Here is an 11,932-nt window from a genome sequence, read left to right as displayed (position 1 = left end):
CATAGGCAGTATGTGGAGGAGTCAACGTAAACACCCTGCAGACAACGGATACACCCCACAGAATGCTAAACCAGTATCTGAGCTGGTGTAGGAACCCCAAAGTCCATAGAAAATAATGGGAAGGGAAGATACACCAGAAAAACTCAAATTCCACCACCCCTTTCATTCAGTCCACTTCTCTACAGCGGAGCATAGGATATAGACTACACTCTGCAGCCAATCACAAGGACTAACAGTCCTGCCAAGGAGACTAGGACTCAGGTGAGAGGGGCTATACTAACATGGGGCTAGACCTCTCTGGCCTCCTATCATGCACAGTCAGAATACCCATACATGGAGAAACAGGAACCACAGAGAAACGGCACTTTCGACACAAAGGGGGTACTTTGCATAGGCAGCCTACTTCCCTGACAATACATGTGGCAAGATACTCTGTTAACACTCTTCTTGTCAGAATTATTGCAGCTACTCAGAGGATTCCATGCAGAAACATCCTCCTCTCCACCACCACCCAAGAGAGGGAGCCAGGACAATGCACCCCACATGAGTAAGCCAGGGAGGGGAGGGGACCCCATTGCAACGTATCGATGCTGCATATCTGTCTCATGTCTCAACACCTCCCCCCTCAGTGTTGCCAAAGGCCTCTGTGGCCTACACTGTGTTGCCTAAGCATCACTTTCTTTTGCAACAGCCAGTACTCACAAGTGTCTGCTCTCTCTCTCTCTCTCTCTCTCTCTCTCTCTCTCTCTCTGGTACTCCAAAAACTCTGCTGGAGACTTTTTGTTTGCAAGAGTGAAGCATTGTCCTCTTGAGACCCCTTGGGGAGAAAGGCAGGGAATAGATAGATAGATAGATAGATAGATAGATAGATAGATAGATAGATAGATAGATAGATAGATAGATAGATAGATATTGGGACAGGGATATTGGGATAGCTATCATTTCTTGCAGAGTTCATGTGCAGCCCCACCTTCGCAGGAGAGGGGCAAGGTAATGCTATCAGGCACTGAAAACTAAGGACCCGATCCTATCCAATTTTCCAGTGTTGGTGCAGACGCGCCAATGGAGCGTGCACTGCATCCTGTGGTGGGAGGCAGTCACAGAGGCCTCCTCAAGGCATGGGGACATTTGTTCCCTTACCTTAGGGCTGCATTGCAACTGCACCTGCTGGAAAATTGGGCCCTTACATTCCAACATGGCATTGCCAAATGTGCACCCAGGTACCACAGCATAGTTATAGAGGGGTTGGCACAATAAGTATTGAAGGTGCCGCAATGTGCCCTATAAGCAGCCCCTCCCACTCACCATTGAAGCCATTCTGGGCAGTGAAGGTTGTTGCTCTGATGGCATGGGGGAGGGGCCGCTTACATGGGGCATTGCAATGCCTGCAATATTTACCTTGCCCCCCCTCCCCGTAGCTACACGACTGGGTACCACCACTCTGTCCCACAAACTCTGAATATGAATTCTGATCAAGAGACTGATACTAGGGTATTTGCATCCTGGACTATTATGTCCTATCAAAGGCATCCCTGGGCATTGACATCTGTTTTTGTTGACGTTGTTGTTGTGTCCTGGTCATTTGCATTCCACTATAACTGAGCAACAAACAAACTACAGCTGGACAACAAGCCCCCATGTTATATATCCTAAGCCTCTTATCCCAGCCCTAACCCTACATTTGCGTTTTAAAAATAAAAGACACAAATGTCCAGGATGCCAAAAGAACAGATGCCAATGTCCTAATACTGTGATGTATTTTACCAGGGCACAGTTATTATTAATTATTATTATTAACTTTATTTCTACCCTGCCTTTCTCCCCGGAGGGAGTTGTCCAGGATGCAATGGTCCTGTCACTCAGGAGAACCAATGTGACTAATGGTGCGTCCTGCTACAATCTCTGGGTTTTCTCTTTGTCTCCGCAGGCAGCCATCCACTCAGGAAAGAGGACTTAGGGCCCTCCACATGGCCAGTCATGCAGACCACAAGGGAATCTCTGCTTTTCCTCTGTTGGGTTGCTGACCAACTTGTTCCAGACTTTGCAAAGTCCACTACGGACATGGATGTAGCTGGTGCAGCCAAGTGACACTGACTTCTGCTACTTTTCGGTCTGTTGGATAACTTCCAAAGGGGCAAGAGCCCTACTGAGATAAGATGGTTGGCAACCCCATGTGCTTCTCTTTCAGATGTTGTTGCATTCTTGGTATGCAATCTTTAACTTGATCACACTTGTTGTCACTTTGTTAGCAGATTTTATTTCTTTCTTTATTTCTACCCCACCTTCCCTCTACTTATGTGGATGCCCAAGGCAGCTTACATAAAATCAAAGACATGCAATAACTATTACTTAAAAAAAAACAAAAACCATAAACATCTAAATAGCTAAAAAATAGAGCGGGGTTGTCAAACGTAAGGTCCACAGGCTGGATGTGGCCCCCAGAAGCAATTTATTCAGCCCCCATTATAATTGGGCTCTCCCACTGTGATGATTGGGCTATATCATATCTTGAAATTATGAACAAGATTTGCACATTTTATCTTATGTCATTTGCAACTAATGAGTTTCTTGTTGGCAACCTTCAGTCTCGAAAGACTCTGGTATTGCGCTCTGAAAGGTGGTTCTGGAACAGCGTCTAGTGTGGCTGAAAAGGCCGATTCGGGAGTGACAATCCCTTCCACATTGGGAGCAAGTGTAGTCTGTCCCTGGTCTGTCTCCCTGGCTATGGGCCTTCCTTCTTTGCCTCAGACTGTTGGCCAAGTGTCTCTTCAAACTGGCAGAGGCCATGCTGCACAGCCTGCCTCCCAGCGGGCTGCTCAGAGGCCAGGGTTTCCCACCTGTTGAGGTCCTCTCCTAAGGAGTTTCTATGTGAGAACAAAGTGCTTATTTCTGGCCATCATCTGCTTAACGATGTCACTTCCTGCTTAACGATGTCAAATCTGGCCCTCAGCAGGCACCATGAATGGTATTCAGCCCACTGCTTTAAATTACGAGTTTGACACCCCTGAGCTAGAGACTTTGAAAAACTAGACCTGGCTGCGGTTCCTTTTTCCCACCCCAGTTGTTTCTTAATTCAGCTGGTCTCAAGGTGGGACTCTGCATCAGAGGGAGGAGGGACTTCTCTGCTATCAGGGTTTGGGATCTCTGTCTGTCTGTCTGTCTGTCTGTCTGTCTGTCTGAGTCCTTGGGTTTCATCAGTGATAGCGTAAAGCCCATTATTGGTCATGAGTTTTGCCAGTTCTCTGCTGCCACATCAGACAGTTGGGAAAGAAAGGCAGCGTAATGATAGCTTTGCTGGGAGTTTCACTGGCACCCTGTAGGATTGGGTTGTGAATGAGTGGGCTGCTGCAAAGGAAGTCTTTAGTTAAGCAAAAGCCCCAAGATTGGCATATGCAGTCCTCCCTCTATTTGATCCATGTGCTAGTCTCCCAGCTAGGTGTGCCTGTTTATGGGGCAGCAAGATGCTGAACGCCCATGAGATCCTTTGTATACCTCCTGCTGGGCCTGCATTGTTCAAAGGCAGCCCTGTCAACTGGCCAGTGTGGGTTCCAGACCTCCCTCCTCTTCCTCTTTTCTCCATGCAATGCATGTTTCTTGCCAAATGTTTGCACTCAGGGTGCTGGTCTTACTGGCACTCTGCCCTTGTCTCCTTGCTGCCTGTGCCACAGTAGCTTCTGGTTGGCAACCTTCAGTCTCGAAAGACTGTGGTATAAGCCTACAGCACCAGGTATTCCCAGGCGGTCTCCCATCCAAGTACTAACCAGGCCTGACCCTGCTTAGCTTCCGAGATCAGACGAGATCAGGCATGTGCAGGGTAACAGTAGCTTCTACAACAAGCGGTACCATGGCATCCTTGTTGTGCATGTATACATATGCATATAGTGTCATGAGGATATCTTCTCCTACAGTTGCTGCTGTCATTCATTCCTGGGGGTCACAAAAGAGGGTGTCAGCCCAGGGGTGGCCGCTCATTGGACCGGTGCCTGCCTATCCCCTGCTTGGTTCACCCAGGCCGCCAGTATCAGGGATGGTTAGATTGCAGTGATTGGTTCCTCGCATGTCTATCTAACATGGGGCCATTCTTGTGCTGTCAGCCTGGTGCTCTCACATTGGTGGGTAGTATCAGAGCATCCATAGATGCTGGCAGTGGATGTGCCACTGTGGAGTTGTCTGAGTTCCCCTTTGTGCTAGATAGGCTTGGGATATGACAAGCATTGTACTGGCAAAGCAGTGAGCATAGGACTACACTACAAACGCCTAAATTCTCCAGAAACTCAATCCAGTGTAAGTAAATACATGCAAATCATTTACAGTATAATCTATTCTGAATCCTGGATTTGAGGGGTACATATCTTTTCTTCTTTCTTTACATAAAGACTCACCGCTTTGCATTGCCCTGCCCTGCCCTGTTCTGAGTAATCCTAGTGCAGCACAACAAATCTTAGTATTTAAATAATAGTATTAAGTATGCAAAACACTTGCCAACTCTCATCTTGGTGTCTAGAACTTACAACACCTCGACAAAGTAGGTAGGTCAATATGATCAATTACCTGGCATTCCCATTTTACTAAGGAGGAACTGAAACTGAGATGACTTCCCACATACGAGATGAGACAGACAGGGTGCAAGACAGCTGAACTGAAGCTACCCCTGCTCCAGATGTCGCGCACCAGTCATTCGCCTGCCTTTCAACTGATATTGGTTTTTGCTCAATGAATGAAACTATGTGTAATGTAACTGTAATGGTTTAGTCCTCACTTCTGTTGCCATGTCTGGATTTGTTTCTGGATACAATTTTATGTAAAAACTGGTTGGCGGTTTTTCACTGGAGTGTCCCTGCCCTACTTTCCTCCTACAATCAATAGACAGACCTCACTTTAAGCACTGATTCAGTGGTGTAGCTAGAGGGGGTGCAAAGCACTAAGTTGTACAGGGAACTTCACCGTGGTGTGCAAGTGGCCCCTCCCCTTCAGAGCCATTCCAGGCGGTTCGAGCAGAGCAGAATGGAGACTTATGCCTGGCTCTGAAAGGGAGGAGAAGGGGCCCCTTGCATGCTGTGGTGAGAATCTCTGCAAAACTTAGGGTGCAATGCTGACTCCTTATGTCAGTGCTTTCTAGCACTGGCACAGTGGTGCCAATGGGGCATGTGCCGCATCCTGCAGTTGGGTGTCACTCATGGAGGCCTCCTCAGAGTCACGGAATGTTGGTTCCCTTATCTGGGAGCTCCACTGCCCAAATGTCAGTGCTGGAAAGCACTGACATAGGGGGTTAGGATTGCGCCCTTAGTGCTTTGCACCCCCTCTAGCTATGCCACTGCACTGATTAGATCGGTTTTGCCTGTGTCTCCATGCTTCTAGTAGCCTATCTCTTTTTTTCCAACTGTTTAAAGTATAGCTTATACTTTTTAGGAAATGTGGTGCTTTATACCCTTAATCGATTAGTTTACAGTCTCCATATTGCTGCAGGGACTAGGTTTGTAACACACAGCTGCTAGCCCATCAGTACAGTACATAACCTTTCTTTTTCTTTCCAACCCACAGAACCAGTTCCTTCTGAGTTGGACCCTGGAGAGTTGTCTGACCAAATGCACGTAGACTGTGTGTATGGGAACATTTGATGTTCCCATATGCCTTTGTCACTGCATGTCCGCATAGGACAACCTATGCCGAGTTTTCAAGCTTCTTCTTACATTAATGTGCTTTCCGTGTCAGAAATTCAGTACCTCTGAGAGGGGAAGCTCCCAGATCTAAACACCATTCATGTTTGAGTAAATGTGTTGGTTTGATGTAACAAATGCAGAAAAGGGAAATTCTTATTTCCAAGACAAGCAGCCCAAATCTATCCACAGCATGCAGCATGCACCAGAAAGGCTGGCTCTATGATAGGAGAGGGATATGAAGGCAAGCTGGAGTCTACAGGCCATATAAGCCTACAGCTGTGGGTCGCCTTGGAGAAATAAGTCTGAGAATGAGAAGGCATTCTGAGGTTCAAATTGCTGCTGCCAAGATCTACCACCTCCCTTCCCTGGTACACCCCCCATCTTCCCCCTTACCCACAAACCCCATCACCAACATACTGGGACTGATGCAGCCCAGAGTCCATGGCAGCAGAGCCCTGATGTCGTTGCTGCTTTGTGGTTTGGACTAGCCGAGCACCAATGCACTCCTTGCACCTTTGATGGGCATTTTGTGGCAGCAGGTCAGTCCTCCCACAATTGCAAACTGCCCCATAGGACTGGGCTGCAAGGCTGCAATCCTTTACGCATTTACCTGGGAGGAAGTCGCACTGAACATACTGGGACTTCTGAGCAGCCACGCTCAGCCATACCCTTGAGCTAGGGCTCAGCGCTGGGATGGCAAGTGTCTGTGGGCAAGTGCAGAGTTCACTTCCCCCCCCCATTCACTGTGTAACTCCACCTTGACTCAACTTAGTTCAGAACACAGAAGTAGAGCTCCAAGATTAGAGTGAGTAACTTCCAGGTGACAATTGAATTTAATTCCTACAGTTATCCCCTCCCCCGTTCATGTCATGCCACAAATGTGAAAGGGAAGACCTCCCAAGACATAGTGACTGGCAAAGCAAGAATTCAAATCCACACTGCAATGTGTGTAGTTCTTCCCAGAATGATTAAAGCCACTTTGGGGACCTTTCTGTAGAAAAATGGCCTCTCAATTTAACTGGATAGAGTGGATTGAGCGGTGTTCTTTTCCCTCTCACACAACACCAGAACCAAAATGAGTGTTGGGAGAGTTAGAACAGACAAAAGAAAATATTTCTTTACTCAGCATGTAATTAGTTCTGTGGAACTCCTTGCCACAGGATGTGGATTGGACAGATTTCTGGAGGAAAAGTTCATCACAAGTTACAAGCCTTGATGGGTATGTGCTACTTCCTGGTTTTAGAAGCGGACTACCTCAGAATGCCAGATGCAAGAGAGGGCACCAGGATGCAGGTCTCTTGTTGTCTTGTGTGCTCCCTGAGGCGTCTGGTGGGCCACTGTGAGATACAGGAAGCTGGACTAGATGGGCCCTTGGCTTGATCCAGTGGGCTCTTCTTATGTTCTTAACGATTAAATACACATGTAAATAAACACACAATGCATGCAGCAATGTTATCCAAGGGTGTGTGTATATACATCCATAGATATATGCACATAATTTACTCAACTCTGATTTTTAAAATCCTACCAACGTCAGCTGGAAATCCAAGTGCCTTCTAAGTCTTGTTCAAGGGCGTTTCAATGGCTTTCAGCCACTCACACCAGAGGACTGTGAATCTCGAAGGGGGGCTAGCAGTTCTTCCCCAATGTGGAGCCCAAGGAGGGGAGAGTCCCTGGGTATGCAGAAAGCCACACAGGCTTGAGGACTTGGGAGAGCTGTTTCTCATCCAAAGAGATAAGGGTGGACCAGTGGCATAGCTAGAGGGGATGCAAAGCACTAGCTTTTGCAGGAAGCCCCACCAGGGTGTGCAAGCGGACACTCCCTTTTGGAGCCATGCCTGGCATTTACCTTGCTCAGAAGGGGAGGGGCTGCTTGCACACTGCTGAGGCTCCCTGCAAAGTTTAGTGCTCTGCACCCTCTCCAGCTATGCCACCCATTCCGCAGAAGTGGGCTCTGCATGCCCCAGCACCCTTAAAAGGCGATCTTGCAAGCACCCCCCCAGACCTCAAGGGGTCCTACCAGTGGCATAGCTAGAGGGGGGCAAAGCACTGAGTTTTGCAGGAAGCCTCACCGCAGCGTGCAAGGAGCCCTTCCCCTTAGGAGCCATTCCGGGTGGGGGGGAGCGAAACTCAGTGCTTTGCTGTGCCACTGGGTCCTACTCCTAGTAGTAGGCTACTACTCCCGGTGACGCATCTGCGGCGCGGGCTGGGCGCCAACCCGCTCCTGGACCATCTCCTTCCCCCTCCGCTCCCCCAGCGGGAGGGCAGCCGCGCATCAGCCGCCCAGGAAGGAAGGCGACTCCCCGGCCGGCCTCCTGCTGACTCGCTACCTGCCGCCGCCTCCCGCTGCGCAGGAGGGCCGGCGGCGGCGCCAGGCGGAGCCATGGGAGGCCGGGCGCCCTTGGCCCGGCTTGGCCCCTGCTGGCTGGCCCGGCCCCAGCGCTGAGCCACCCGTCGCCCCGCCGCCGCCTGCCTTATCCCATCAAGGGGCCGCCGGCGAGGCAGCGACGCGCGCCCCGGCAGGCGGCCCGGGAGGGAGCCGGTGTCCCTCCTCCTCCTCACAGCCCGACCCGGCCACGCTTTCCCGGGAGTAAGTCCCACTGACTCTAATGGGGCTTACTTCTACGTAGACATGTCTAGAATTGTCACAGCCCGACACTAGCCACCATTTCCTGGGAGTAAGCGCCATGGACTCTGATGGGGCTGACTTCTGAGTAGACATGCCTAGGGTTGTGCTCCTAGGCTATGATCCTAGTCACACTTTCCTGGGAGTAAGCCCCATGGACTCTGATGGGGCTGACTTCTGAGTAGACGTGCCTAGGGTTGTGCTCATAGGTTATGATCCTAGTCACGCTTTCCTGGGAGTAAGCCCCATGGACTCTGATGGGGCTGACTTCTGAGTAGACGTGCCTAGGATGGGCTGTCGCCGCCTGCTCGCTCTGCGCCGCCCGGGGACAGCCGGGGAATCCCTGCCGCGCCGCCGCGCCTCTGCTGCGCCCTGGCCCCAGGCTGGCAAGTGCCCAGCAGCGGGTCAGGGAGTGCGCGCCGCCCGAGGCCGGTCCGCAGCAGCCGCTCAGGAGGACACGTGAGCGGAGGAGCCTGCCCAGCCCAGCCCAGCCCAGCCGGATGTAGCGCCGCGGCCGGAGGCTGGCAAGCAGGGCGAGCTCCCTGGCCGGCTCCGGGGCGCTCGTGGGGAGAGGGCTGCAGCTGCCAGGAGGAGGAAGGCTGCAGTCCCGTCCATGCTTTCCTGGGAGTAAGCCCCATTGACTATAATGGGACTTACTTCTGAGTAGACAGGGATCGGACTGGGCTTCAAGACTGCAATCCTATCGACACTTACATGGGAGTAAGCCCCATCGACTATAATGGGACTGACCTCTGAGTAGACATGCGTAGGCTTGGGCTCTTCGCAGAAAAGGCATTGGCAGCAGCTGCTGAGGTTGGCCTGCTGGCAGTGCCCCCCCCTTGGAAGCTGGGGCATCCAGATGTGGTTGGAGTGACTGGGGCGCTCTTGGGGCACTGCCCTTTCTCCTTGACGAGCACCCAGTGGCGTAGCTAGAGGGCTACTAAGTTTGGCAGGCACCTGAATGCGCCCAGAATGGGTCCAAAGAGGAGAGGGATGGGCTGCTGGCACAGTGCATTCAGGCACCTGCAAAACTTAGTGCTTTGCACCCCCTCTAGCTGTGCCACTCCGTGCACCTTCTTCTGGGCCCAGTCCTCTTCATCTCCAGCTGGGAGTCATTTCTACTGAAAAGGATGAGCAGGAAGAGGGGGGAGGGGACAAATCCTATCCAGTTTTCCAGCACAGGTGCAGCCCTGCCGAGGAGGCAGGTGCTGCATCCTGCAGTAGGAGAACAGCCATGGAGGCCTCTCCTCAAGGGTTGCACTGCAGTACTGGAAAGTGGGATAGAATTGGGCCCTCGGTTCATTAATACGATTTAATTCATGGATGGGTTTGTAATCTGCCTCTCCAAAAATGTAGAAGATCACAAGGTAGCATAACTAGCTGGCATTCAGGAGACTTGGAGGGGGTGCCTGCCTGCTGCCCAGGTCTCTGCCCTGAGGTGGCTGCAGTGTCAGGACCACAACATGCAAGAGGGGAGCCTTGCCTAAAGAGTATCCTGATATCTGTGGAAGGGGAGAGTCTGGGGAGGGGGGTTGCCCACCTGCCTGCCCACCCAGGTCTCTGCCCCCAAGGTGGCTGCAGTGTTAGAACCCCAACAAGGATTTCCTAAATTTCCAGCAGCAGAAGCAGTAATCCTAACCAAATTTTTAAAAAGCAATAGAAAATGCAGTAGTCTTTATTGATGTAAATTATTCATATCCTGCCCCCCATAAGCACAGTTTTTTAAAATCCTGATTTAAAAGCATATGTAATTGGCATCCAATAATGTGAATTGCAGGGGTCAATGGCAGAAACGGAAGCTTGTCAGAACAATCCTATGCATATCTACTCAGAAGTAAGTCCCATTGTGTTCAATAAGGCCTACTTCTAGGAAAGTGTGTACAGGATTGTAGCCATTGTATATCACCAGTGTATTCAAATGCTTTATGCTTCTTTCCCTTTCAGTATGAAGGTGCTCTTCTTAGAAGGGTGAGCAGCTTAGCTTTCAGTTCAGTCCTAACCTGCCCTGGAGCAGGCAGGCTGGAGGGCCTGCGCTGCAACCAAGGCAGGAGTGAAAGTGGCTGAAAGTGGCTCAGCCAAAGGCAAGGGGAATCATTTTCCCTTACCCCAGGTAAACCCACAGCAGCCCCAAAGGAGCTACTCACATCTGCACTACCTCAAGAGGTAGCGCAAAACTAAACATCTAGGACTGCCCAGGCTGCCCATGAATGTGGTTAGGATCTGGCATAACTGCTGAATCCTGGTCCCGCCTCCCACTCCCCACCTGCCTGCCCTCCCCCTGCCCCAAACGCCTCCTCCCTGCCCCCCCTTCCGTTGGCTGAACTTGGCTGATGCAATTCACCCTCTCCCCAGGGCCCACATTTTCTTCCTAAGAAGTGGCACAAAAGTGTTTGATGGCACTTTTGCCGCACTCCTGGACCAGCACACAGGACTTGTGTTGGCCTAAGGGCGCATTAGGATTGCACCCTTAAGCTGCAGGTTGGGAAAGGCGATCAGCTAAGATAGCACAGCCCAACTTCTGCATCAGGCACAGAACTGTCTATCTAGAAATGTGTTAGATAAGAAACAGTAACAAATACAGACACCCAGTCCAGGCATAAAGGAGTACTGTACTGTGTGTCCTTTCAGGAATGCCACTTACTATGCAGGAGGCACACAAGCTGCACACACTGTGAACACGTCTATACATTTTTGTGGCAGTATCATACACGTGAGACCTGCAAATGTCAAAGTGTCAGAACATTCATAACCTTATTCGGAAACCTGAGTTTAGGGAAAGATGCAGATGAAATGGTTTGCAAATACTCCACCTTACTTGTACACATGTTCACTAATCTGGGAGTGCAGATCAATGCACTTGCACATAAATCATAAACAGCACACAAATATCCCACCCATGGAGAAACTGGCTTATATGTGTTTGACAAACAGATGTATGTATATCTCAGGCAAGAATCATAAAACATGCCAGCAAGGAGTGCAGGCACATACATAAAACCTGCTCCCCAAATGTTCTGGTTTGTGCTCATACAGGGAATGTAGGAACACACACATGGTATGTTCTGTATCAGCCAAAACTTTGGAACAGTCACAAGGGGCAGCCCCCCTCTTGTGCATGTAATGGTAGTCTGCCATCAGTGTTACAGCAGCATGAGTTGCAATCACCACGTCCACATCTCAAAAAAGAAAGAAAACAATGCAGTCTTCTCAGGAGTTTCTGGAGAGTGCATCTCGGTAACCGCTGTAGTCTCCAGCCCTGAACTGGATGGAAAAGAAAAGAGCTGAGTTTTATTGGTACTGGCACTGAATTCCATGTTATGCTCAAATAAAGGCAGACTCCAGCCTATTGCTGCCACGTTGCTGCAGTCAAAGGGTTAGACAAGCACTGACACTCACCCAGTCAGGGAACATAGTATTCAGAATAAGGAGACTGACAACATGCACATCCCAATCAACGTCACAGTGTTGCTACTCACTCAGGGCCCAATCCTATGGGCTGCGGTGCGCTGGAGCTCTGCCGGTGCTACTTGCCTGTCACAAAAAGTTGGGCCCAGCAGGAGTTGGTGTGAGGCCATAGTGCCGAGGGGGGGCTGCTGTGGGTAAGTTATAACACCGGCCGGAGGCAGGCCTTTTCGGGACAGGTCAC

General features: G+C 50.4%; 1 pseudogene; it reads right to left on the bottom strand.

Moving 5' to 3' along the window:
• Positions 1 to 3,712: 3,712 nt before the first annotated feature.
• LOC136643434 (5S ribosomal RNA) lies at positions 3,713 to 3,826 on the bottom strand (annotated as a pseudogene).
• Positions 3,827 to 11,932: the final 8,106 nt, after the last annotated feature.

This window comes from Tiliqua scincoides, chromosome 2, assembly GCF_035046505.1.
Source record: "Tiliqua scincoides isolate rTilSci1 chromosome 2, rTilSci1.hap2, whole genome shotgun sequence".
Classification (NCBI taxonomy): Eukaryota; Metazoa; Chordata; class Lepidosauria; order Squamata; family Scincidae; genus Tiliqua; species Tiliqua scincoides.
The sequence above is the reverse complement of the archived record's forward strand: the minus strand, read 5'-3'. Positions and strand labels throughout refer to the sequence as shown.